The following is a 27,011-nucleotide window of genomic DNA, read 5'->3' as shown; positions in this document are numbered from 1 at the left end:
AAAATATCCCTTTTTTGAAAAATAATTTATTTTCTGTGCCCCTATATTATGAGATCCATAACTTTTTTTTTTTTGCGTTGACAAAGCTGTGCAAGGACTTGCTTTTTGTGGGACGGGATGTCGTTTTTATTGGTACTATTTGGGATACGTGCAACTTTTTGTTCTATACTTTAGAAGGGATGGTGACCAAAAAAAATTGCGATTCTGCCATTGTTTTTTTTTTGCGGTGTTCATCGTTTGGGAAAAATAACATTATAGTTTGGGTTGTTACGAACGCGGTGATACCAAATAAGTGTACTTTTTTAACGTTTTCATTTTTTTTTTCCTATAATAAAAGACTTATTATAGGAAAAAAGGCAGTTTTTAACGTTGAACTTTTTTATAACTTTTTTGGTCCCACTAAGGGACTCTAAGACATGCACCTCTCATCTTTATTCTAATACATTGCACTACCCACATAATGCAATGCATCAGAGCTGTCAGCTATTTACTGACAGCAAGCCTATTAGGCTCCGCCTATGGACAGGGCCTAATAGGCTTCCGTACGTGGCAGACCAGGAAGCCTCTGTTGGCCTCTGGTTTCCATAGTAACGATCAGCATCCATGTGACCACTTCGCAGCGATGCCAGTCTCCTGGAAACAACTAAGATGCCGCGATCGCTTTTGATCGTGGCATCTCAGGTGTAAATGGCAGGGAGCGGAGCTAACTCCGTTCCCTGCCATTACAGCAGGCTGTCAGCTGTAACATACAGCTTACATCCTTCGGCTGATGGAGCAGGCTCAGCTTCTGAGCCCGCCACCATCTTTCATCTGCGACCAGAAGCCTTTTAAGCCTTGCCTCCGGGCGGGGCATAACAGGCCGCCATACTTGGCAGGCAGGGGGCCATTGTTAGGCCTCCTGTTGCCAACAGCCAATCGGTTAGCCGGGTAACCATGCTGCAATACTGTGATTGGTCAGTCACTACTGACTGACCAATCACAGCGATCGCTGGCGGCACCACGCCGCGATTGTTCCAACGACGATTCACACAAACTATCGGCTGTGTATGACAGCCGATGTCACTGTTCTGTCAAATTGTGTTTTGACATGGTGACAGAAAAGCACCATGACGTAACTGTATTTCATGGTGCCTTAATGCAGTGCAAACCATGACGTACAGTGAATCAAGGTGCGTTAAGGGGTTAATCCCATCCTCTATATCATGAATAAATAAGTTGAATAATAGTGGTCCCAGCACTGAACCCTGGGGTACACCACTTATAACCGGGGACCATTCAGAGTAGGAATCATTGACCACAACTCTCTGGTTATGGTCCTTGAGCCAATTCTCAATCTAATTACAAACTTTTTAAACCTATAGTCCTTAATTTACCCATTAGGCGTCTACGAGGGACAGTGGCAAATGCCTTTGCAAAGTCCAAAAAAAACTATATCCACAGCAGCCCTCTATCTAGGCTTCTCATGTATATAGTCCCTCAATAGCCCCTCAAACATTTTTCCCACAATGTTAAGCTTACTGGTCTATAATTACACAGGGAAGACCTAGAGCTATTTTTTAAAATGGGCACCACATTTGCCCTGCACCAGTCCCTCGGCACTATACCAGTCACTAGGGAATCTCTGAATAATTTGAAGAGGGGGAAAGAAATCACTGAACTAAGTTCTTTTTAAGAACTTTTTTTTATAACCCATCTGGTCCCGGAGCCTTGTGCACATTTATTTTATTTAAGTTAGCTTGGACCATATCTACATTTAGCCAATTCAGTATATTAACCCCTTTAGGACACAGCCTGTTTTGGCCTTGTGGACACAGATGATTTTTGCAAATCTGACACTTTATGTGGTAATAACTCTGGAATGCTTTTGCCTATCCAAGCGATTCTGAGATTGTTTTCTCGTGACAATTGTACTTTATGTTAGTGAAAAAATGTGGTCGATAAATTCAATATTTATTTGTGAAAAACGTCACATTTTAGCAAAAATTTGCAAAAATTTGCATTTTTCTAAATTTTAATGTATTTGCTTGTAAAACAGATAGTAATACCACACAAAATTGTTACTTGTTAACATCCCCCATGTGTTTACTTTATGTTTGCATCATTTTTTTTCACGTCCTTTTATTTTTCTAGGACGTTACAAAGCTTAGAACTTTAGCAGCAATTTCTCATATTTTCAAGAAAATTTCAATAGGCCATTTTTTCAGGGACCAGTTCAGTTCTGAAGGAATAAATTCTGCCATTTATCAGAAATGTGATTCTTTTACATTATTTAGGCATTTTTGTCTTCAATGTTGTTTTGTAAGAAGATGATTCCTTATCCTGGTGCCTAATCCTCTTCCCATAGTCCATCCCCCCCCCCACCAATATAGTCTGACCCCTTTCTAGCCTAACTACTCCTTTATTTTCTACATGGACCTCTTTCCTCAGCCCTAGTTGAAATACTCCACCATTCCTGCTAGAATTCTCTCCCCCCAGCACAGCGAACCCCCCTCCATTTAGGTGCAAATCATCTGCAGAATACAGTTTGTACCCCAATGAAAAAACAGCCCAGTGCTCTAGGAACCCAAAGCCTTCTCCTCTACACCAAGACTTAAGCCATGCATTTAACTCCCTGAGCTGCCGCTGTCTTTCCTGTGAGGCACATGGCAGAGGCAGTATTCCAGAGAACACAACCTTGGAGGTCCTTCCCTTCAGCTTGTAGCCTAGTTCTTTAAAATTATTCTGAAGGCACCTTCACCTACCATGTATTCTCTCATTGGTTCCCACATGGACAACGACAGCTGGATCATCACCAGCCCCTCTCAGTTATTTATCCACCCGTTCCACCACATGGCGAAGCCTGGCACCAGGAAGACAGCAAACCATTCGGTTGAGGTGGTCTTGGTGACAAATTATTCTATCTGTCTTCCTGATTATAGAATCCCTTACAACTACTAATTGTCTTGTCCTACCTACATTACCATCCCACTGCCTACTAGCTGGGCTGTTCTCCCGGCTGTTAGGGAGATCAGTATCCACTAGGGTTGCCATTTCTGAGAGTGACACCCTCGCATCATCACCCAACTTGAAAATTTTTCTTGGAATAACAGAAACAGGATTGGCCTTCCTTTTCTTGGACCGCTTGTTACTGCCCCTAACTACATTAAGCCAGCTACTTGCCTGATCCTGCTGACCCATGTCTTTACCCTCCAGCTTTACCCCACTAACTGCGTGCTCAGTGAGCAGCGTGCTCAGCTCAAGATCGCCCTCAGTGTTGCATTTTGCTCCTCCAGATCTCTAATGCGAGCTTCCATGTGAACAACATGCTCACTTCTGCCACAGAGGTATTCACCCTGGAACTCCTGCTCCAGTTGTGCGTGCATATGGCAGACTGTGCACTGAAGAAAACCTCCGAATCTTGCTATCCATTATCCCAGTTACAAAAAACAGTGAACAATTGAAAAAGTTACAAAAAATATGAGTACTTACAGAGACTTTAACTCCACTTTTCAACTCCGGTTTATTAACTCCACTTATTTCACAAGCCACTAAGTCCACCAAGCTCAATGTGAGATTAATTAATGTATTCAATGAATGGATTATCTTGGTAAAGGTGAACCTGGGAAAGGGCATGACCACACATGGCGGAATTCCTCCGCAACTGTCCGCATCAATGCCGCACCTAATCCGGGTTGCGGATTACGGCTGCGGATCTGCACAAAATGTGCAGAAAATTGATGCGGACTAGCTGCTGCGGACTGCGGGAAAAGTGCTTCCCTTCTCCCTATTCAGTGCAGGATAGAGAGAAGGGACAGCACTTTCCCTAGTGAAAGTAAAAGAAATTCATACTTACCGCCCGTTGTCTTTATGACGCGTCCCTCCTTCGGCATCCAGCCCGACCTCCCTGGATGACGCGGCAGTCCATGTGACCGCTGCAGCCTGTGCTTGGCCTGTGATTGGCTGCAGCCGTCACTTACACTGAAACGTCATCCTGGGAGGCCGGACTGGAGACAGAAACAGGGAGTTCTCGGTAAGTACGAACTTCATTTTTTTTTACAGATACATGTATATTGGGATCGGTAGTCACTGTCCCGGGTGCAGAAACAGTTACTGCCGATCGCTTAACTCTTTCAGCACCCTGGACAGTGACTATTTACAGACGTCTCCTAGCAACGCTCCCGTCATTACGGGAGCCCCATTGACTTCCTCAGTCTGGCTGTAGACCTAGAAATACATAGGTCCAGCCAGAATGAAGAAATGTCAAGTAAAAAAAGCAAGACGCATCCGCAGCACACATGACATGTGCATGACAGCTGCGGACTTCATTGCGGAACTTTGAATCTCCATTGAAGTCAATGGAGAAATTCCGCCATGAGTCCGCCACTGCTCCGCAACAGACAGAGCATGCTGCGGACACCAAATTCCGCTCCGCAGCCTATGCTCCGCAGCGGAATTGTACGCATCGTGTAAACGAACACTGCTAAATTAAAGTGAAAGTCAATGTAGAAACGGCTCCGCTGCGGATTAACGCTGCGGAGTGTCCGCAGCGGAATTTAAGTGCAATTCCGCCATGTGTGAACCCGCCCAAAAGATGAAGAATTGCAAATGCCAGTCTGTCCTGCAATACTTTTGATCTTTGTTATGGAGTCCGATATCCTCTATGTACAACCCTGACACTTGTTACATATAAATGACTCCCCTTTTTACCTGTTTGAGTCTTACTTTACATTTTTACATTTACCTGGCTAATACATAGAACTGACTCTGGTTTCAGCACAGTAAATGTGGTTTCTTGTGATTTTAAATAGAGCTCACATTGCTAGAACTGACAGCAGTGAATGATGAGTTCTACTTTGGAATTAATGATGTTCTTTAAATTATCTTATACATATAGTGTTATATAGCTGTGTGCTTTATGATTACACAATGGTTTCACTCTGTCAATCACAAGGCAAAAACCATTTTAATTGGATGCATAAGGAACGTTCTGTGGCATCTGACAAGTGAGAAATTCATATTCAAGAATTATGCAATAATATAGATTAATTCAGAAAAGCATATCTGAAATAGTGCAAATAGAGTATTAATTTAGAATTATATCTAAAAGTAAGTTTATATAGTCATGCTGATCTTCTGCATTTTAAGAAACAGTAAATGCAATACATGTTGATTACAATCTGATCTTGGGAGAGGTTAATATATTCAACATTAAAGGGGTTGGCCCATTATTAAATATTACTCTATTAGATCACGAAAAACATAAAAAAAATTACAATTGGAATCATTTAAAAAAAAATACTTCTGTGTTTAGATATTGCTGTTACATACTAGTGATGGTGACCCCTTATTCCCTCACAGAACGTCCACCTAATGTGTCCAGTGCTGGTGGTCACACATGCTCCGTAGCTCAGTCCCATCAACCAGATCCTCTTCTAACTACAGTGTAGTTATTTCTTCTTATTGTGCTGGCTATTCCACTAGTATGATAGTAGTATAGTTTCTAATGCCGAAAAAACACATATGTCTATCTAGTTCAGCCTATTATGCTTCAATGTTGATCCAGAGGAAAGACAATTTTCCTCATCTCAGGGAAAAATTCTTTCCCAATTCCAATATGGCCATCAGGAAAAATCCCTGGATCAATAACCCATCTACAGTAATTTTGTAAACATGGCTTTTATATTATTATTATTACACTCAAGGCATCCAGGCCTTTTTTAACCCCTTAATGACGAGCGCCGGATATATTCGTCGCAAGCAGGTGTTCGTTCCCGCATAGTGACGGAAAATATCCGTCGCTCTGATCGGGTGGGTACTGCCAGTGTACCCACGCGATCAGCGGCAGGAGTATGGCTGTTATATTGGCAGTTTAACCCATTCAATAGCGACAGCGGCATCTAATGTGTTTGACAGAGGGAGGGAGCTCCCTCTGTCACCCCATTGACGCCCACGGAAAGAAATCGCGGGGCGCCGTCCGATTTCCATGGCAGCCGGGGGCCTAACAAAAGCCCCCAGGTCTGCCTTCACCATCTGTCTATTAGGCCATGCCAAAGGCATGGCCTAATAGATTGCCTGTCAGTTTTACACTGACAGGCAATAATGCTTTGGTATACTAAGTATACCAAAGAATTATATAAGCAATCAGCAGATCGCATGGTGAAGTCCACTGGTGGGACAAAAAAAAAAAAAGTAAAGTAAAACAGTTAAACAAAGTTTATGAAAAAAATAAAATAAAAGATTACAGTAAAAATAAAATAAAATAAAACCACTATTTTCCCCAAAAAGTAGTTTTATTTTGTAAAAGTGTAAAAAAAATGTAACACATACACATATATGGTATCACCAAGATCGTAACGACTCAAACAATAAAGGTAACGCATTAATTAAACCGCCAGGTGAACGTCGTCCAAAAAAAATGCAAAAAACAATGGCAAAATTCCTTTTTTTCTCCCATCCATTCCCACCATAAAAAAAAAAAAAAGTTACGGCTCTTGGAATGCGGCGATGCAAAAACAAGTAATTTTATTTTTTTTAAACGGTTTTTGTTTTGCAAACGTAGGAAAACATAAAACCTCTACATATTTGGTATCCCCATAATCCTGCCGACCCATAGTATAAAGGTAACATGTTCTTTATGCCGCATAGTGAACGGCATAAATGTATAACGTGAAATACAATGCTAGAATAGCCGTTTATTTTTTATTCTTTCCTAAAATAAAGTTAATAAAAGTTAATCAATATATTATATGCACGCAAAAATGATGCAATTGAAAAATACAACTCGTCCCGCAAAAAACAAGCACTTAGACGGCTATGTCGACAGAATAAAAAAAAAGTTACAACTCTTAGAATTCACTATAACAACTTCCTCCGTATGAATAAATCACGAGGGAGTGTCTTCTCACTAGCAGTGGCAGATTAAGTAGACCATGGGCCCTGAGCTGTTACCCAAACTTGGGCCCCCTTTCCGCACCGCCGCCCTGCCGCACCATAACTTTTGGTAACACTACCTTTTTGGGCAAGCATTAACAAATGGGTGTTACGATTCCCCTTGTCATAGGGCTGTGTCCCTACATACTGACAGGATCACACTGTTCAGGGACACATCCTCCTGACAAGGGGAATTGTCTATCAGTCCTGGACTGCAGAAAGACTTTTTGTGAAATACAAGGATTTCCTATAATAAACATGTCAGGAGAGGTGACAGATTTTCTATAAATCTAGTGACTCACAGGTGACGACGTCTCAGATTCTAGTAGTTTTTTTTTCCTCTTTTCTTGTCCATCCGTTCCAGAGCTCATGACGACTTCTCCCGGCCATGACCAATTTCTGCAGAATTTGCCACTCAGATGTCTTCGGCTCCTCACTTTTCCAACCATTTCCACACCTATAAACGAAAATAAAATTATCATGGTGCCACATACTGTGTCCCTAAATATGATAGCACCAAACACTGCGCACCTGAATATAATAATACTATACACTGTAAAACACCACATACACACAGCCCCCTGTACATAGTGCCACACACAGCCCCTGTAGATATTACACACCCCCATTGATAGCGCCACACACAGCCCCTGTAGATATTACACACCCCCATTGATAGCGCCACACACAGCCCCCTGTAGATATCACACATCCCCCCTATAGCTAGCACCACACACATCCCCCCCCATAGCATTACATACAGCCCCCCTGTAGAGAGTGCCACACACATACCGTTGTGGACAGCGCCACACAGCCCCCCCTTGTATATAGTGATATATTGCTACACAGCCCTCCCCCTTTGTACATAGTGGCCCACAGCACTCCCCCTTGTATATAGTGTCACACAGTGCTCCCCCCTTTGCATATAGGGCCACTTAGCACTCCCCTTGTATATGGTGCACATAGTGCTCCTCCCCTTGTATATGGTGCACACAGCGCTCTCCTTTGTATGTAGTGGCACACAGCACTCCCCTCCCCCTTGTATATAGGGTCACACAGCACTTCCCCCTCTTGTATATAGGGCTACACAGCGCTTCCCCCTTGTATATAGTACCACAAAGCGCTCCCCTCCCCCCTTGTATATAGGGTCACACAGCACTTCCCCCCCTTGTATATAGGGCTACACAGCGCTTCCCCCTTCTATACAGGGCCACATAGCGCTCCACCCTTGTATATAGTGCACACAGCGCTCCCCCTTTGTATATAGGGCCACACAGCACCCCTCTTGTATATAGTGTCACAGAGCACTCCCCTCTTTGTATATAGGCACACACAGCACTACCCTCCACCTTGTATATAGGGCCACCCAGCACTCCCCCTTGTATGTAGTGTAACAGAGCAATACTCGCCTCCTTGAATATATACACAGCGATAGTCCCCACCTAAAAAAATATATACAGTTTACTTACCTTACCCCGTGGCGGCCGCTACAGCTGGACGTGTGTGAATCCTCCAGACTAGACGCATGCACAGACCGGCGGGATGCAGTGCCCCATCATGCCGGCCTGCCAAAGGAGCCTTATAGGCTGCAGGCCTAACGTGACCTGCAGCCTATAGTATACATTTGTATCTGAGTCCTGAGAACTCAGATACAAATAAATGTGGCTGCCGCTAGCATCGGGGCCCCCGTGCGATCATGTGAGGTTCGGGCGGCCATGGGCCCCCCGGGAGCCTTGGGTCCCGAACCACCCTAATGATGATCCGCCACTGCTCACTAGCACTAAACACATCAGATGGAAGTTCTGAGAGGGAATTAAAAGAACACCAGGGGACGCCACAACAAATATGTAACAGCAATATCTAGATATAGACGCATTTCTTAAAACTATTCCAGTGAAAAAAAAGTTGTTTTGTGTGATCTAACAAAGAAATTTAACATTTAATTATGGAACAACCCTTTCAAATATTAAGTAAAATGGATCTTTAATGACATCACAATGCTTTCTTTTAGCAGAAGCAGCTGGCGATATAGTAGATATAGGAGCCAGATCCTGGATCTTTACTCCGCTGCTATCAGAAGGCAATGTGATCTCGTGAGATGATGTCAGTCTGATCAGATCATGCTGCTGGAGGAGCTCTGACACTGTTCGCGTTGATTATTCATTTATTTACATACTGAGCGCCACAAATAATGGGGAGGATAACAGAAGGACAGGAGCACTTAGAGAAATAAAAGTTCTCCAGCATCAGGTGTCAGGAAAGAATTAGGGTATGCTGACAGTTTTATTTATTTAGAAATGTGACAGGTCCTTTTTAACTCATTTAACCCCTTAAGGACACGGACAATTTTGGCCTTGAGGACAGAACAATTTTTTTTATATTTCCCTCTTTGCATCCCGATGCTCATAACTTTTTTATTTTTTGTACGACGTAGTTGTATGAGGCTTTGTTTTTTGCGGGACGAGTTGTACTTTATGTAGGTAACATTTTTTGGTACAAATACATTATCGTTTAATTTATATACATTTTTATTTTGGCAAAAATGCAGAAAAAAAGCAGCTTCGCAGCAGTTTTAATATTTATTTTTTTACACCATACACCGATCATCATAAATAATGTTATAAATTTGTTGTACAGATTGTTACGGTCGTGGCAATACCAAATATGTCTATATTATTTCATGTTTTGGGACTTCTATTTAAAAAGTTTATTTATTATAAAAAACGTGTATTTCTGTGTATTTGTTTTTTACTTTTTATTTATGTATTTATCATTATTTTTTTTTTACATTCATTTCACTTTTTTTTTTTAATCCCATAAAGGGATTTTTCATTTTGATTTTGATTTTTTTAACTGTAGTATACTGGCATATATCTATATGCTATTACATTAGCCTGTTACTGATTCTATACAGGTAGTTGTTAGGGCATACCTCAGTATGCCCTAACAACAGGAAATATGTTCAGACAGCCCTGGGGTCCTTCAATGGACCCTGGGCTGTCTGGCCATACAAGTTATGGGCTTTGATCGCGTCACAGAAAATAACTGTGACTCGATCAAAGTGCAGTCCCCCCTCCTTGAACGCCGCGATCAGCTTTTATCGCGGCATTCAAGGGGTTAACGGTGGAGAGAGGATGTTTCTCTTCTCTCCGCTGTTAGAGCGGGGCCGTGGCTGTGTATTACACCCATTGCCCCGCTCTCGATCGCGCGCAGAGACGGCTGTCACACAGGACGAGAATGCTCGTCCTAATGCGCAAAGTACCCACCGCTCAGGACGAGCATTCTCGTCCTGTGTCGGCAACCAGTTAAATGATAAGTCAGCTCTTTGAAGTGAATATTCACCCTTGAATATCATTTTTGTTTTTGTTCTTGTTTTTTTAAATCTAAATAGGTCTAATTTCTGTGATTATTTATTTCTTAATATATCTCTATAGTGGTTGGAGCTTCATTTTACTGACACAGCACTCCAAAGCCCCTGCTTAGACATGGATTTAAAGGATAACATGCTACAGTAGCTACCTGCAGACCCCACTAGAGGGAACATGGGTGCTTGCTGTATACTGTTATACATTGAACTCAATAATAACATATAATAATAACAATAATACCATATCATGCAGTAAGCTTCATGATATTGTATAGGTAGAGATATATTTTTAAGCGATTATTGCAGTTGTGGATGCTACAATAGGACCTCTAATCTAAGGGCACCTGGAGGGGCCTGGAACAAAATATTTTAAGAACTGGAGACGTGTCATATTTTTGTGTACAAGTGTATTTATGTGTTATTTTATATTGATTATGCTTGTTTGTATATACAGTATGTATGTTTTTACAGATGTAGCCATCTTTACCTTGACTACTAGTGTCCTCCTGACGTGACCTATTCCCCTGATGATGCTTTGTAAGTGGAAAAACATGTTGGGGGGACACTATGATCATAGTGGTGTTTTTTTTAAATCTCCGTACCACAGTATTTTCCATAATATAGGTGCAGATGTCCAGCCCCTTATACATTACTAACAGCACTATGCAGTGCCTAATAAGAGTTTCCATCGTATAAGAATAAACCTGTGGCACACAGTCACTTACCTTATACATCACTCTATCACTAGATATATGTGCCATTTGCAACACCCGTATTCTATCAATAAAAGAGCAACATGGCTGTCTTAATTGCACATTACAATAGATCCTCTCTGTATTCATCCATAAATACTGCCTGTATTTTGCAGCTCGAACCTGACCCATTGAGTCAAGTTCTATAATATACAGTTTCACCAAATGTGAACCTGTACAGTGAAATTGTGACATTGCCTTGAAACTCTCTCTATTAACTCTTTGTAGTTATTAGATAATATTAAGATATTCCAGGTAAAGAATGTAAGTTGTTACAAGAAAAAATAACATATCAAAAGAAAAGGCTTACATCCTTGTAAATAGGATAGATATTATAAACAGTATATTGATTGAGGATAAAAAATATGTCTCCGTGTGTTGAATGACACGATAGACCTATTTCTCTGCATGAACTGATAAGATATTGGGAATAACATCTGCAACAATTTACAATGCATAGTATCTTTGTTTCCTTACAGATGCTAAAAGTTATGGTCATTCTTTAATCTATTATATGCTTATCAGATGAATTTATATTTACAATATATTTAATAGTAAATATATTGTACACCGGCTAACAATAAGAGTTAATACAAGGGATATTATAGCATTACAAATGTCATTTGCTAGAAATGGTCTGCTAGAGTGTGAATACAGTCCTCCAGGGAGTGCGCATAATATTTACCATTAAACTCTTTCCATTCTTGAAGAACACTGATTGCGATCCATCATGGGAATGTGCATTTTGTCAAATGCAAAATTGTAGGTTTGACACCCTGCCCGTTATTGCATTAGACCCTCTTTATCTAATCAGATATTTACCTATGGGAATCTAGTTTCCGTCTCTGTTATTGTAAGTGATTGGAGGTTGAAGATGTCAAGGGACATCAGTACTGTCCTTATCTCATGTGGTGCAAATGCACGTACACTGTATTGCCAAAGTACATAGTCACACTTATTGCTAATAGGTGTATGAAATCAAGCACACAATAATGTCATTTCTAAGTACAAGCATTTACCTTTCCATTGATGTGTTGCCACTACAAGTTGAACTGCATTTTTATTTTTTTGCTTCTTTTTATATTTTGTGTTGAGAGATCATTGATTAAAGACACATGCCTGCACCGCCTCTGTTCCACTATCCCCATGATATTTCTTGTCTGGTCCTTCTTTAGTGCATTTATGTTACAGAGGCATTGTATGGATCAAAGTAACCATCCACATAAATGCCCACATAATAACTAGCTTGAAGAGAGGTGGATAGTGTATCTGAACCCACATAGTGTACCTGTTAAAATGCTGCACTTCCAAAATATAAAACAGGAAGGGTTATCGTAGGGTCTCTTGAGCAGCGAAGTTGCAGACCTTAATCAATGGTATCTTTCACATAGGAATTAAGCAATAACCTATGTAAAGGGGCTTTCTGGGAATGTATATTGATGACCTACAATAATCTTTGTATAGCACTGTTATATATGTTTGCGCTATATAAGCATAAATAAATAATAGCCAATGTGTGATCAGTCGGGGGCCCATCCCTGGGACCCCCACAATCAGTAGAATGAAATGCAAGCACCGTGGCCCATTAAATGTTTATCCAGGCCCAGTGGTCGTCTGTACACGTGTCTGTGCCTGGTACTAAAGATGAGTCCCATTCAATGCTGTGGCCTCCTTGTTCTGCTAATTGGTGAGTGTTCTAGGGATCAGAACCCCCCAATCGTGCATTAACAGCCTATCCTTAGTAAAGGTCATCTATGTATATTACCCTTTAACATGCTGAAAATGTTTTGTATATTGTTCTTTTATGTTTCTGTTAATTCTCCTTTAGAATATGTTTTATATACTTAGGGGTATGAACTACAATCAGATAAACTTCGCGATTATACATTATCTGGAAGTTCACCTAAATACTGCATTTTCACACAGCGATGTTTAAAAATGGGAACAATTAAGGTCCTATTATGCGGCTCGATATGGGTGATGAAAACGATCGCCGATCAACAAGACAGCTGTTATCAGTAATGTCTGGGGATAAGCACTCGTTACTACGATATCTCGTCCCCATACATTTCTATCATGTCGGGAGCACATCTCCCTGTTTAGTAAGTTGTGCTGCCGACAACGATAATATTTTCTGCAGCAGAAACTATATGATCAGCTGGTAAACAAACAAGCGTTTGCTCGATCATCAATGATCGGGAATGCTCGTTATCCCGAAAATTGGCTCATGTAAAAGGGAACTTGGGCTGCTTAACAAAAACAATGACATTTTTCCAGGTTGTGTTTTATTGCAGAATAGGTAAAATGTTTACAACTGTTCTAACAACTGTCTGGAGCTTCATAACCTTCTAGAAATATTTAGGACTTTCAATTCGAGCAACATGATTAATAAAAACATACAAGTGTCTTAAAATTATTAGCACTTCTTTGTATAAATCTTTAATTAAAGCATACTAATCTAATCCTTAACCTCATATAAGGCGAAGGAAAGTTAAAGGAATAAGTTTAACATTTTATTTCTTATATCGGAAGAGCGAACTTTCCAGAAAAGAAAATACACACAAGAAGTGAAATAAAAACAAACTCTAAAAGATAACACTGGGGACATTTCTCATCCCCCAATCCACACTAGAATGTGTTTTTATCTTTACTGCTCACATGTGAGAAAAGTGTCCATAACTCACCAGTAGCAATGTTTACATGAGTTGTAAAGGCTGTCCCCTCAGGAGAAAGCGTTCCAAATAAATCCTCATCCGCACATAGCTGTGCATGTTGTGTTCATGATAGAATGCTGGATGACCGGATACATAAAATCTTAATACAACATTAGGTCTTCACATTTCATTTCTTAATTTTCATATTTCCTGTTTTATTTTTGCTCCATTCACATAAGCTCTACAGTGTATATGGTAATCACCCATCGTTTCCTGACACCCATCTGGCTTTGTTCAACCTTCAAGAATCATGATCACATTTGACTGACACAGATATTTTAATCTGTCATAAGTGACATGTCTTTTTCTGTTCAGCAGTGTTGCCTGCAGAGATATGGATCCTTTGTGATCCTATACTGTCTAAACTAGAATGTGGAATTTATAGTAATCTCCTGATTTTTCACTTATAAAGGGGTATTTTAAATTTAACAGATAAGGCTCAATAATTGTGAAACAAAAACGACTGTTTTCACTATCTCTATTTGCAGTCAAGAAATGGGAACCTTCATTATTTACATCCAGAGAATGAAAAACAAAAAAAACAATAACAAAAGAAAACAAGTTAAAATGTTTGTTTAATTGTTGAAAAATAAATAAAAATAAGCAGTTTTTTGCTTACAATGTGCCAGTGATGAACGCTGCAGCCAATCAACGGCCTCAGTGGTCACGAGCCGCACTTACTGGCATCACGGCGCAGCCACTGGCATCATAGAGCAGCCAATCAGGTGCAGTTGTCACATGCAGCCACTGCAAATCATGGCTAGGGGTTGCAAACAAAGACCAGCGGGGTACTGAAGGTGCATCTGCACTGAATCGTCAGGGGCATAAGTAGTGTTTTTTTTTTCTTAATAACATTTGAGCTTTATTTTTTAAACAGATATCCCCATTAGTTCATTACCAGAAAGACAAGCATAATGCCATAACTTTGCAGCCAATAGCAACCTAAGGAAATATGTAGATAAAACAAACATACAATGTGGTTGAGTCTAAATTTAAACAAAGCTTAATGGCATCACTAATAGTCAACATAACCCCATTAAATCTTAAAAGTTGTTCCAATAATGTGCCTTTGAAACCATGGATTAAGGATAGCCCGCTTCATATTTCTGCTCCCCTATGAATGTCATGATGGGTAAAATTTCACATCATGTTTGTGCCCTATGTTTTTCGTGCACATCGGGAAAGCTCCATTAGCCTGACTGAGGCCAAAAAAGTTCAATTTGATCTCGGCCGGTATAATGTTTATGACCCTTATCTATTTTATAGAGAATATGATATACTCATATTGATACCTGCAACAGAGGAACTTAGAATTACAACCTCACATATAACAATGGAAGTTCTTTAAAAAGACACAAGATACAATTGTAATCATAACATCAGACACAGAAGTGTGATACCATTAAGGGTGAACATGTAAGGTGGATCTTCTATAATTATGTACAGTACATAGACTATGCTAAATAGGCGAATAGCAGAGGTACATTTGACATTTCCAACATAATAAGCAATACATAGAAAAAAATTCTTTTTTTTATTAGAAAAATATGATATTGTCTAGAAACAGTCTGTGAAGCATTTTGCAACAACAATACTTGGATCTCAAAAGTCCTTCCTATTTCTCTTTTCCGTTTCCAGACTGCACAGTCTTGTGGCAACCAAAGTCCTGATACCTTGTTAAGGTAAAGATAATAGGAGAGAAAGATCATTAAAAATGCATGAGCTCGTATTGTCTGCGAGCACAGAACACACAGACTCATGCCTTTTACACTGTAGACAGCTAAAAAGATCAAAGTTGTCAGACATCTCCCTAAAGGGCAGAGACAGAGAAAACAGGGTTTGTCTTCACTTTTTCACTATGTCGTTGGTTTAATTCAACCTTAACCTTAAATAACAAGCTGCAGAAAATATTTTCAGTAGGTCATTACCTATTGATATGACTGAGCTTCTTCTTACCATTGTTCTGGACTATGGATAATAAACCCCTAAATCAATGACATGGTAGTAATTATAGGTGGTCTAGCTAATGCTCTATTTATATATGCCTTGAAAATATGTACGTCGCCCATAGACCACCAATGCAAAATAACATATAAGTTTTTGTCAAGTCTGACTGTATTGGAAAGTACAGCAGACTGTGTTTTCCTATGGAGCAACAAGATAGGTACTGTATGCTGATGCAAAGCAGCCCAGCGGATGCCTAAAGACTCTCTTCTGGGGTATAGGAACACGTTTGACGTATGTGCCTGGAGAATTTGTTGCCGCATACACCAAATGTATACTGCCAGTGCAGTGTAAAAAGACCCTAAGAGATCTCAGTATATTGATTTTTTTATTTACCTCTTATAAGCTAATGAGGCCTACCAATACAGGATGGCATTCACTACAGGTAGAGATGTTCAAATTGACCCAATCATGTGTTCGCTGATTCGTCGACCGGAAAATTTCCCCTATTATTGCCTGTTAAAGAATTATATTTAAGCTAAATAAGATAATGAAGGCTAAAATACAGATTCCTGATTTTAGCCTCCATTTTCTTAAAAAGGGTAAATTCGAATTTGAAAAATTCACTCTTCAACGTTGAACAGGAACACTAAGAAGGAAAAGTTTTGGAATTGTGGAAATCACAGGATAGATAGACATGTTAATGACATGCAAATGATAAAAAAAAATGGAAACAAAATATTCCAAATATCTTGATTTATTCAGTATCCAGTATCAGTGCAACGCGCAGAAGTACAGGCACTTACACGCCTTGACATGCTATCAATGAGGTTATTAATGGTTGTCTGGGGAATGTTATGCCACGCTGAAAGCACTTGGGCACGCAAATTATCAAGATTGCCTGCTTGCAGCTTCCTTTGCAATTGCCGACCAATGACATCCCTGATCACAGTAGCATGAGCAACATGTGGCCTGTCATTGTCCTGTTGAAAAACGGCTTCTGCAACACTTTGGAGAAAAGGCCGTACCAGTGGTTCCACAACCAAATCAATGTAACGCCGAGCTGTTAGTGTACCTGAAATAAAGGAGTTCGACTACCATACATAATGCCACCTCACACCATAACCCGAGGCGTAGGACTGGTGTGACGTTCCCTTGTGAAGGCCTCTTCATGGCATATCCCAACTGGTCTCCAGACCAATCTCCGGCTATCCTTGTGTCTAAAACAAAAGGGGGACTCATCGCTGAAGATGATAGACCTCCATTCCAACCTCCATTGCCGTCTTGCTGTGCACCATGATAGCCTTTGAGAGCGGTGGAGTGTGGTCAATGCCACACCTGTAGCTGGACTTCTGGCTAGCCCAATGCCGTGGAAATATCTTCTGATGGTTTGTGTCCACACTGGTTGCCGCCGTAGGCTTGGGATGTGACGTCCAATTTCACTTGCAGTACAGAATGGTTCACTACATGCCATTCTTCCAATCAGATGATCCGTCCGTGCAGAGGTTCGCCTCCACACACCTCTTGCTGTTATTCCTGTTAGTTGTTTTTCTTCTAACCTCCGGGACATGCAACGTTGAACAGTGCTGACATATTGGCCTAGGCCCATAGTGATCTGCCGGAGTGATAAACCAAGGCCTTTCACATGCCACAGATTGGAGCTAGGTACTTGAAAATTTGATAATTTGCAGATCTTAGCGACACCTGCTAATTCCTTGAATTGCATAACCTTACGGCTTGCTCTTATTGGTGCTGAAATTTCAATGTTGAGCAGTGTATATTAACAATTGTTGTATATGTGTTCCAGGGGAATATCTAATTTCTCTCCTCCCTTTTTACAAGTCAGACTTTTGAACTGTATATGGCAGACCATGCATATTAAACTCTGTCCCACCTTCAGCTGAAAATGAAAAGGAACAGAGGGAAAAAAGAAAATTAAGACCTGTGTTCTCTGCAAGCTTTTTACAAAACTTTTTTATTCAGGAATATGCAGAAAATCCTGCAAACTGACAATCCCTGTGGGGAAGTTTTTCTTCTGTTCACATTTAAAATTAATGTCTAGCTATCCTAATTCTATGTAAAAATGTACTTTTATATATTTTATGAAATGTTATTAAGACATGTTATAAGTCAGTGGTCCCCAACCAGTGGCTCATGACCTCCAGCTGTGTGGCTCGCGATAGGAACCCTGAGTTATGGCCATGTGCATTGGCTATAATAAGATTTCCAAATGTACTATAATAAAGACATATCATAACCTCTGAACCGTGCCAATTTGGATGGTACACATTTTCCTCTGTATGTACCACTTAAAACATGCAATACCACTTGTACCACCTTCTTCACTTCCGCCACATGTTTCTCCATGTTTAGAATATGGCTTACAACCATTACTTCAAGATTAATGTGGCTCACAAGGTCCAAAAGGTTGGGGACTTTTTGCATCCCAGTTCGCTGACCCTCTCGCTGGCATATGTTTAAAATAAACCTCTACTTTAAATAAATTGTCATAAGTAGTAACGATAAATAATTATTAGATATATATATTTGCTTTTATATATATATATATATATATATACATATATATATATATATATATATATATATATATATATATATAAACAATTAATTTATGGAGGAAGTAGTTATCCATTTGCGAGAAGTATACATACATCTTTGAGATGCAAACACAGCATGTAACCACTGTATTATATAGACTAAAGTTCAGCACTTTGAATGTGTATCTTGAATACATAACTGACTACTTCTGCCACCTACCCTAATCTCTCTTTGTACCAAATCATCAGTGCAATCATAATGAAGAGTAGACTAGAACTCTCTTGCATTAGAATCTCCCATGGGCACCACAGCATGACAATATATTTGACTTTGAATCTCAAATCGCAACTATTTTCTCTTAACTTCATGTCAATGTAGTGTCATGTATGAATATTATTTCTATTGTGTGACAAAATAGAGAACCCTGGAGATTAGTGTCAGCTATATAAGCTTAAAGGAAAATTCAGAAATAATTGACACTGAAATAAAATTATGCAAAACAAATCTGTTGTAGTTCAACAAGGGAACAGTTTTTTAAAAATAATTTTGTACATGTGCAATGGTAGGAGTAGGCACAAAAAATGGCTAGACAGGAGTTTTATCGAAACTATTTTTGTTTTTTTATTCTTATTATTTTTACGGTTATTATTCAGCTATTATTATTATTATCACATCCCTATTATTATTGTTACTTTTAATATTTTAAATATAAATAAAGATTATTATTATTATAATTGCAAAACGATGCAACAGATGCAAAAGAAGCTTCGTGTTAAAGGATGCGTTCACATGTTTCTGCCCGCACATTCAATGGGGCTAAGCTTCGTGTGGCTTCCCGACTCTGTTTTCACGCGGAATATGCTGCAACAACGTCAAGAAGGGACACGTCACTTCTTTTTTTGCAGTGACGCGGTTTTTAATTCTGCGTGCTGAAAATTCCACCCCGTATGAACAACGGGAAAATTTCCCATTGAAAACAATGGGAGACATTTTACAAGCAGAATTCATATGAATTCCAGCAGGAAAAATAGGTCGGAATCGGTGTGCATTTTTATCCGTGTGAACAAGAGACCTTTTTTTCTAATCTTAAAAAAAACTGTATACTTTAACAACATGCAAAAACATTGTGTGAACCTAGCCTAACGTACCTGGAAGATGACATAGATGATGCTGTACAGAGCAGTAAGGCCTTCCTCACTCTTTAATCCCTCTCTGCATTCTACCATATTACAACTTTTCACAACCTCCAACGAGTTGTATGGAGCCATAATATGGCACCCATAGATGTTTATGGGCCAATATTGATAATTCATTATGCCTTTGATTTCATACAGTGGCGTAAGTAGTTTGTTTTTCTATGTCGGATAACACTCTCAATACTGTGACTAAGGAGTTTGTGGTGTATTGGTGCACATTCATTGACAATTATTTATAAAGCTGTGATGATTTTACCAAGCTTCAGTGCCAGAACCGTCTTGTTATTAGTTGCACATGGAAATTTCATTCAGTTGTTGCCTCTGGTTAACCCCTTAAGGACACGGCCAATTTTGGCCTTGAAAATGCAGAAAAAAAGCAGTTCCGCTGAAGTTTTAATATTTATTTTTATACACCATACACTGATCATCACAAATAATGTTATACATTTGTTGTACAGGTTGTTACGGTCATGGCGATACCAAATATGTCTATATTATTTCATGTTTTGGGACTTCTATTTTAAAAAGTTTATTTATTATAAAAAAATGTGTGTTTCTGTGTATTTTTTTAATTTTTTATTTATTTATTTATCATTATTTTTTTTTTACATTCATTTAACTTTTTTTTTAATTCTATGAAGTGATTTATCATTTTGATTTTGTAACTGCAATGTACTGGCATAGATCTATATGCCAGTACATTAGCCTGTGTACTGATTGTACACAGGCAGTAGTTAGGCAAGCCTCAGTATGCCCTAACAACAGGAAATATGTTCAGACAGCCCTGGGGTCCTTCAATGGACCCTGGGCTGTCTGGCCATACAAGTTGTGGGCTTTGATCGCGTCACAGTTATCTTCTGTGATGCGAGCAAAGTGCAGTCCCCCCTCCTTGAATGCCGCGATCAGCTTTCATCGCAGCATTCAAAGGGTTAACGGCGGAGAGAAGATGTTTCTCTCCTCTCCGCTGTCAGAGTGAGGCCGTGGCTGTGTATTACAGCCGTTGCCCCGCTCTCGATCGCGCACACAGATGGCTGTCACACAGGACGAGAATGTTTGTCCTAATGCGCCAAGTACTCGCCGCTCAGGACGAGCATTCTCGTCCTGTGTTGGCAACCAGTTAAACTTGAAAATGGGACCCTACTGAAGTTAACCACCAATGGGATAAGGTGCTGTCCAAGCACAAATATGTTAGTGGTAAATTATCAGATATTATTATTATAATTATTATTATTAATAATAATAATAAAATAATAATAATAATAATATTATTATTATTGTTGTCATAAAAAAAACATTCTTGAATGCCTTAGTCTTGTAAAAAGTTACATTTTGTGTAAATAATTAAACCTTTAGTAAAGTTCATTAGCAGTGGCGCATGCCAGGCAGCTTATAGAAAATCTGTTGGAGGTCTCAAATCATTTGAGTTGGACAGATGTCCTTTCTTAACTAACCATTACTGAGCATTAATAATGAACTAATATGTCACATTTTCTGGCCATATAAATCACAAGGAAGAAAATGTCACAGATGTCAAAATTCATCAACAGAAATACAGCAGTTTAGATTTAGCCAAAACCATCACATTATGGTACTGGTAAAATAACATATTAATAGAGCAGATTAGCAAGAACAGTAAGAATATATTTATTTATACAGCTTTCTCTAGTGCACAGAATGTTTGTGTCTAGTTTTCAGAGGGAAAACATATATTAAATGTTATTCTGTTTTCATACTTCTGAATATCATGAATAATTACTAACGCTCGTAAAAATGAAGTATATTTTCAGTGAAATTGATATTAACGTGTAAGATGAGTCCACATGCCCAGAAAAAGAGAGACAAAGTAAGCGGCAGAGTTAACTGTATATACTTTATTTGTTCTGTCCCATGGGACACACTTACCGTGTCTTTATGTCTTTTTTTTTGTGACATTAACCAGGATTGCCTGTATTAGCCTTACAATTTATAGCATTTACAATGTTCCACATAAAAGTAATTTAGAACATACAAACTTTTTTGTGCATGTTAATGCATTCAGCATACAGAATATCCATGTGTATTACAATATTTTCTGTGTCTTAAAGGGAAGCTCTGGAGAAAATAAAAAGGATGATGCAGTTTTTTTCTAGGTTTTTTCTTAATAAGATATTGGTGCAATTATATATTAACGACCAGGCCTATTTTGGCCTTAATGACCAAGCATTATTTTTTATTTTTCTCATCTTCACATTCCAAGAGTTATAACTCTTTTATTTTTCCGTCAACATGGGAGTATGAGGGCTTGTTTTTTTGCGGGACGAGTTGTGCTTTTCAATGGCACCATTTTTTGGTGCATATATTATATTGATTAACTTTTATTAACTTTTTTGGGGGAAGGGAATTGAAAAAAACACGCTATTCCTGCATTGTTTTTCGCTTTTTAAATTTACGCCATTTAATATGCGGCATAAATACCATGTAACCTTTATTCTATGGGTCGGTATGATTACGACGATGCCAAATATATTTAGGTTTTATTATGTTTTACTACGTTTGCACAATAAAAAACCTTTTAAACAAAAATAATACATTTTGGCCATAACCACATTCCAAGAGCCATAACTGTATTATTTTTCCGTTGATATCGCCATATGAAGGCTTGTTTTTTGCGGGACAAGGTGTAGTTTTCATCGTTACTATTTTGGGGTGCATGGGACTTAATGATTCATTTTTATTAGATTTTTCTTGTGGGGGAATGCAGAAAAAATGCGATTTTAACATTGATTTTAGCGGTTTTTTTTGAACGGCATTCAGTATACCGTTGAATTAATGTGTTAACTTTATTCTTTGTGTTGTTACGATCGCAGCGATACCATATATTGTTTTTACACTTTTATTAAATGAAACCACTTTTTATGGAAAAAAATGGTTTTATTTTATTTTTACTGTTCACGTTTTTTTTTTATATTTTGAAAAACTTTATTTGACTGTTTTTAATTATTTATTTAAGTCCCACTAGTGGACATCACCATGCGATGTTCTGATCGATTGCAAATATAATGCTTTGGTATACTTGGTATACCAAAACATTATTGCCTGTCAGTGTGAAACTGACAGGCAATCTATTATGTCATGCCTCTGGCACGGCATAATAGGCATACAGCCAGGGCAGGTCTGGGGATCTTTGTTAGACACCCGGCCGTCATGGAAACCCGTTGGCAGCCTGAGATCGCATTTGTGGGCCGCCGATGGGTGACAGAGGGAGCTCCCTCTGTCAATAGATTTAAATGCTGCGGGCGCTATTGACTGTGTCATTTAATAGGTTAAATGGCTGAGATTGAAGGTTTCTTCAATCTCGGCAGTTGCAGCGGGAGCCTGGCTGTCAGTCATAGCCAGGCTCCCGCGGTGATCGTGCGGGCACTGCTTCTGAGCCCGCACGATCTCCATCACGTACATGCACGTGAGAATGCGCAAACAGGCTGCATTTCCCGACTTGCATGTACGTGAAAATGCGGGTAGGGGTTAACAGTCCATGCATGTATTGGGTAACATAGTAACAAAGTTAGTAAGGTTGAGAAAAGACATAAATACATCAAGTTCAGCCTATTCTTCTGCAAAGTTGATCCAGAGGAAGGCCAAAACCCTCATGAGACAAAATAAAATTGTCCTCATCTTAGGTGAAAAAATGTCTTCTCGACTCCAAATATGGCAAAATAAAAAATAAATCCCTGGATCAGCAACCCATCTCCATTAATCTCATACCCATACCTTGTAATATGATTATTTTCAAGAAAGGCATCCTGGTCTCTATAAAAGGCTTTCAATGAATTAACCATTACACTCTTGCAGAGTGTTCTGCTCTCTCATTGCTCCTACAGTAAAGAATCCCCTTCTATGTGTAGAAATCCTTTTTCATTTAGATATAGAGGGTGCCCCATTATTATAGTTACAGTCCTGGGTATAAATAGAACATTAGAGAGATCTTTGTATTGACCTTTAAAATATTTATACACAGTTATTAGGTCACCCCTCAGTAATTTTTTTTTACAATCTAAATTACCCCAATTTTTTCTTTCTTTCTGGGTACTGCAGTCGACCCATTCCATTTTTTACTTTGGTTGCCCCACTTTTAACTTGCTCAAACTCTATTATTTCTTTCTTGTGCACTGGTGCCCCAAACTGCACACAATATTCCATGTGCAGTCTTATTAGAGATTTGTTTTTAAAGTGGTAGAACTATGGTCCTGTCATGTGCATCTTTGCCTCTTTTGATGCATTCTATGATCTTATTTGCCTTGGCAGCAGCTGCCTGGCGCTAGTTGCTACAATCAGATTTACTGTGGACTAACATCCCTAAGTCCTTTTTATGTGGATTTTACCCAGTGTTTTTAGATTTAGTATATAATGGTGACATGCATTTTCTCTTCCCAAGAACATAACCTTATAGTTATTTTACAGTTACCTCATGTCACATCTCTGCCCAAGCCTCCAACTTGTCCAGATCCGTTTGTAATAGAAAATTGTCCTGCTTTATGTTAATTACTTTACACACTTTATTATCATGTGCAAAAAAATGTTATTACATGGTGCCATCCCTCTACTAGATCATTAATAAATATATTAAAAAGAATTGGGTCCAATACTAACCACTGTTGTACCCTACTAGAAACAGTGAACCCAATCTAAGTATGCACCAATAATAACCACCCTCTTTTTTCTATCACTGTGCCAGTTTACTTACCCACTTACACACATTTTCCCACAGTCCCAGCATCCTGCTTTTATGTAACAACCATGTATGGGATACAATATTAAATGCTTTGGAAAAATCAAGGTATATGACATCCAATAACGAACACTGTTCCAGTCTAGAGCTTACCTTCTCATAGAAGCTGATCAGACTAGTTTGACAGGACCGATACCTCATCAACTATGCTGATATGGAGTTATACCTTTATTCTCATTGAGTTACTCTATTGAGATTCTCTTTTCAATTTTCTTTTTATTGTTTTAAACAAAAGTGAATCATACAACTGAATAGCAAAAGGTTGACTTAACAGCATATGCAGGTACAGTCGAGCAAATGATAAGTGTCAATTTATACAGTGTAACATTACATATGCAGCTATGCCGTAACATTGAGGTTAAGATACAGATTTGGAAAAATACAATATAAAAGTATAATAATAGTACTCGGTTGTAAAGGGGCCAAATGTGGGGAGGATAAGGGGAAAAATGAACGAGAGGGAGAAGGAGGGTGGGGTAGGGGAAGGGGTTGAGAGAGATTTACAAGATATTTTTTTCTAAAACAAGAAATATCGGTTACAGTTATACAACTTACAAATCCAACAAGGTGACCCATCGGATCTGGCTATTGTGTATTCAAGGCTACGTCCAAGAACTGGTCTGAGGAGCGGAATATTGTCCAGGGTTTCCAGATCTCTATAAATTTAGTATATGAGCGGTTAGAGAGTGCTGCTAATTCTTCTATATAGTAAATTTGCTCTACCTTGGTTATCCATTGAGAGAGCGTGGGGACTTGCATCGATCTCCAGTTTGGAGGAATGAGAAGTTTGGCCCCCGATAAGAGGTGTTTAACGAGAGTGTTTGTGGATTTACTTATTTTTGCCAATGGAAGGTTAAGAAAGATGGTAGCTGGGGGTATTTGGATTGAGATGTCACAGATTCTTGCTATAAGATCTAATACAGGTATCCAATAACGTTGGATCTTAGCGCATGACCACCAGATATGGATGTAAGATCCGGTTTCCCCCAAACATCTCCAACATGTGTCTGGGATGGAAGGGTACCAGAGATGTATTTTATCCGGTGTGGTATACCATCGTGACACTATCTTATAAGAGTTTTCTTGTGTTTTAATACACTGGGATGGACCATGGGAATTCCTGTAAAGGATATTTGTATCTTTGTTATTTAAGGTAATGGAGAGATCCTTTTCCCAGAGTGCGATATATGATCTTTTGAAAGGGACGTTCCTATTAATTAACAATTTATAAATCTGAGAAACACATTTCCGTGGGTTTTTTACTTGTCCGAGGAAGGATTCAAAGATAGTCAAGGGTCTTTCCAAGGAACCTGCTGTGAGGTATGGTAGGATTGCTTGTTTTAGGGACATATAGTGCATTAAATGGAGATTCGGAAGGTTTGGATTTTCAGTCCAAGTCTGTAAGGATATGATCATCCCATCATCTAGTACGGAGTCTAGAGTATCAGTCAATCTGACCGAAGGGTTACTAGTGTGACCTCCCAACCCCTCTTGGTATAAATCCACCAAGTCTGAGATACGTGTCAGTGGGGATGGTGTGGGAACCAGCAGGTCCCTAAAGAGAGAGAGTGATTTTATTGTTAACTTGGTCAGAGCATTTTTAAATGAAAGGCTTGTTATGCTGTCTGGGTGTGCAAGTAGCAATGCTCTGAGAGGAACAGGGGCTAGGAGTTCCTCAATTGAGACCCATAATTTATTCTCCGGTTTTCGAAACCAGTCTACAGTCCTGGATATCGAAGCCGTGTGGTAATAGTTCTTAAAATCAGGAGCCCCAATTCCTCCCAGGGATTTAGGCAGTGAAAGCGTTTCTGCACTAATTTTGGGGTGCCTGCCATTCCAAATATATTGAAATATCATTGAGCGAAGTTTCGTGAAGTAAGATTGTGGAATGTGAATAGGTAACATTTGGAATAGGTAGTTAAATTTGGGGAGGATTAACCCTTTAATCAAGTTTTTCCTGCCCATCCAGGAAATAAAGGGAGCTAACCAGGATTCTATAATGACTTTAGTGCCTGCCAAGAGAGGGAGATAGTTTAAGGCGAAGTGGTCAGGCCAATGTTTACACAATTTGACTCCCAAGTACGTAATGCATTTTGGAGGCCACTTAATTGGATATCGGGATTCTAGTAATCGTGTCGTAGAGTTAGAAACATTGATCCCTAAGGCTTCGGATTTTTCTGCGTTGATATTGAAATTGGACAGAGCACTAAATTTAGAAAAAATTTCGAGGACTGCCGGTATTTCTGAAATCGGGTCAGACATGATTATGAGTAAATCGTCTGCAAATACTGCTGTCTTGTGATGTGTTGATTGAATTGTGATACCTTTTATATCTGGGTGTTGTCTGATAGTTTGGATTAATGACTCCATCACAAGAACAAACAGAAGTGGTGATAGCGGGCAGCCTTGTCTAGTTCGATTTAGGATTTGAAAGCTAGATGAGAGGGTTCCGTTAATACGGAGTTTAGCTGTTGGGGTGGTATACATTTGTAGTATAGCTTGGGTGAAAATTTTAGGAATTCCAAATCGGTCTAAGGTTTCTTCCATAAAGGTCCAGTCTACACTGTCGAAGGCCTTCTCTGCATCAGTGCTCAGGAATGTCATAGACCTGTTCTTCTCCTTAGCTAACTGTAGTAAATGCAATAGTCGTAGAGAGTTATCTTTCCCTTCCCTGCCTGAAACGAATCCCACTTGTTCCGGAGCAATCAAGTCCGGTAGTAACGGACTTAATCGATTGGCTAAGAGTTTTGCGAATATTTTTAGGTCAGTATTTAAAAGTGAGATAGGTCTGTAGTTACTACATAA

At 39.3% G+C, this 27,011-nt stretch overlaps 1 protein-coding gene across 3 annotated transcripts in view; it reads left to right on the top strand.

Moving 5' to 3' along the window:
* Positions 1 to 27,011, top strand: part of PCDH9 (protocadherin 9) — a 2,039,570-nt gene that overhangs the window by 971,395 nt on the left and 1,041,164 nt on the right. The window lies entirely within an intron of this gene.

The sequence above is a fragment of the Rhinoderma darwinii genome, chromosome 2 (assembly GCF_050947455.1).
Source record: "Rhinoderma darwinii isolate aRhiDar2 chromosome 2, aRhiDar2.hap1, whole genome shotgun sequence".
Classification (NCBI taxonomy): Eukaryota; Metazoa; Chordata; class Amphibia; order Anura; family Rhinodermatidae; genus Rhinoderma; species Rhinoderma darwinii.
This window is presented reverse-complemented; position numbering and strand designations above follow the sequence as displayed.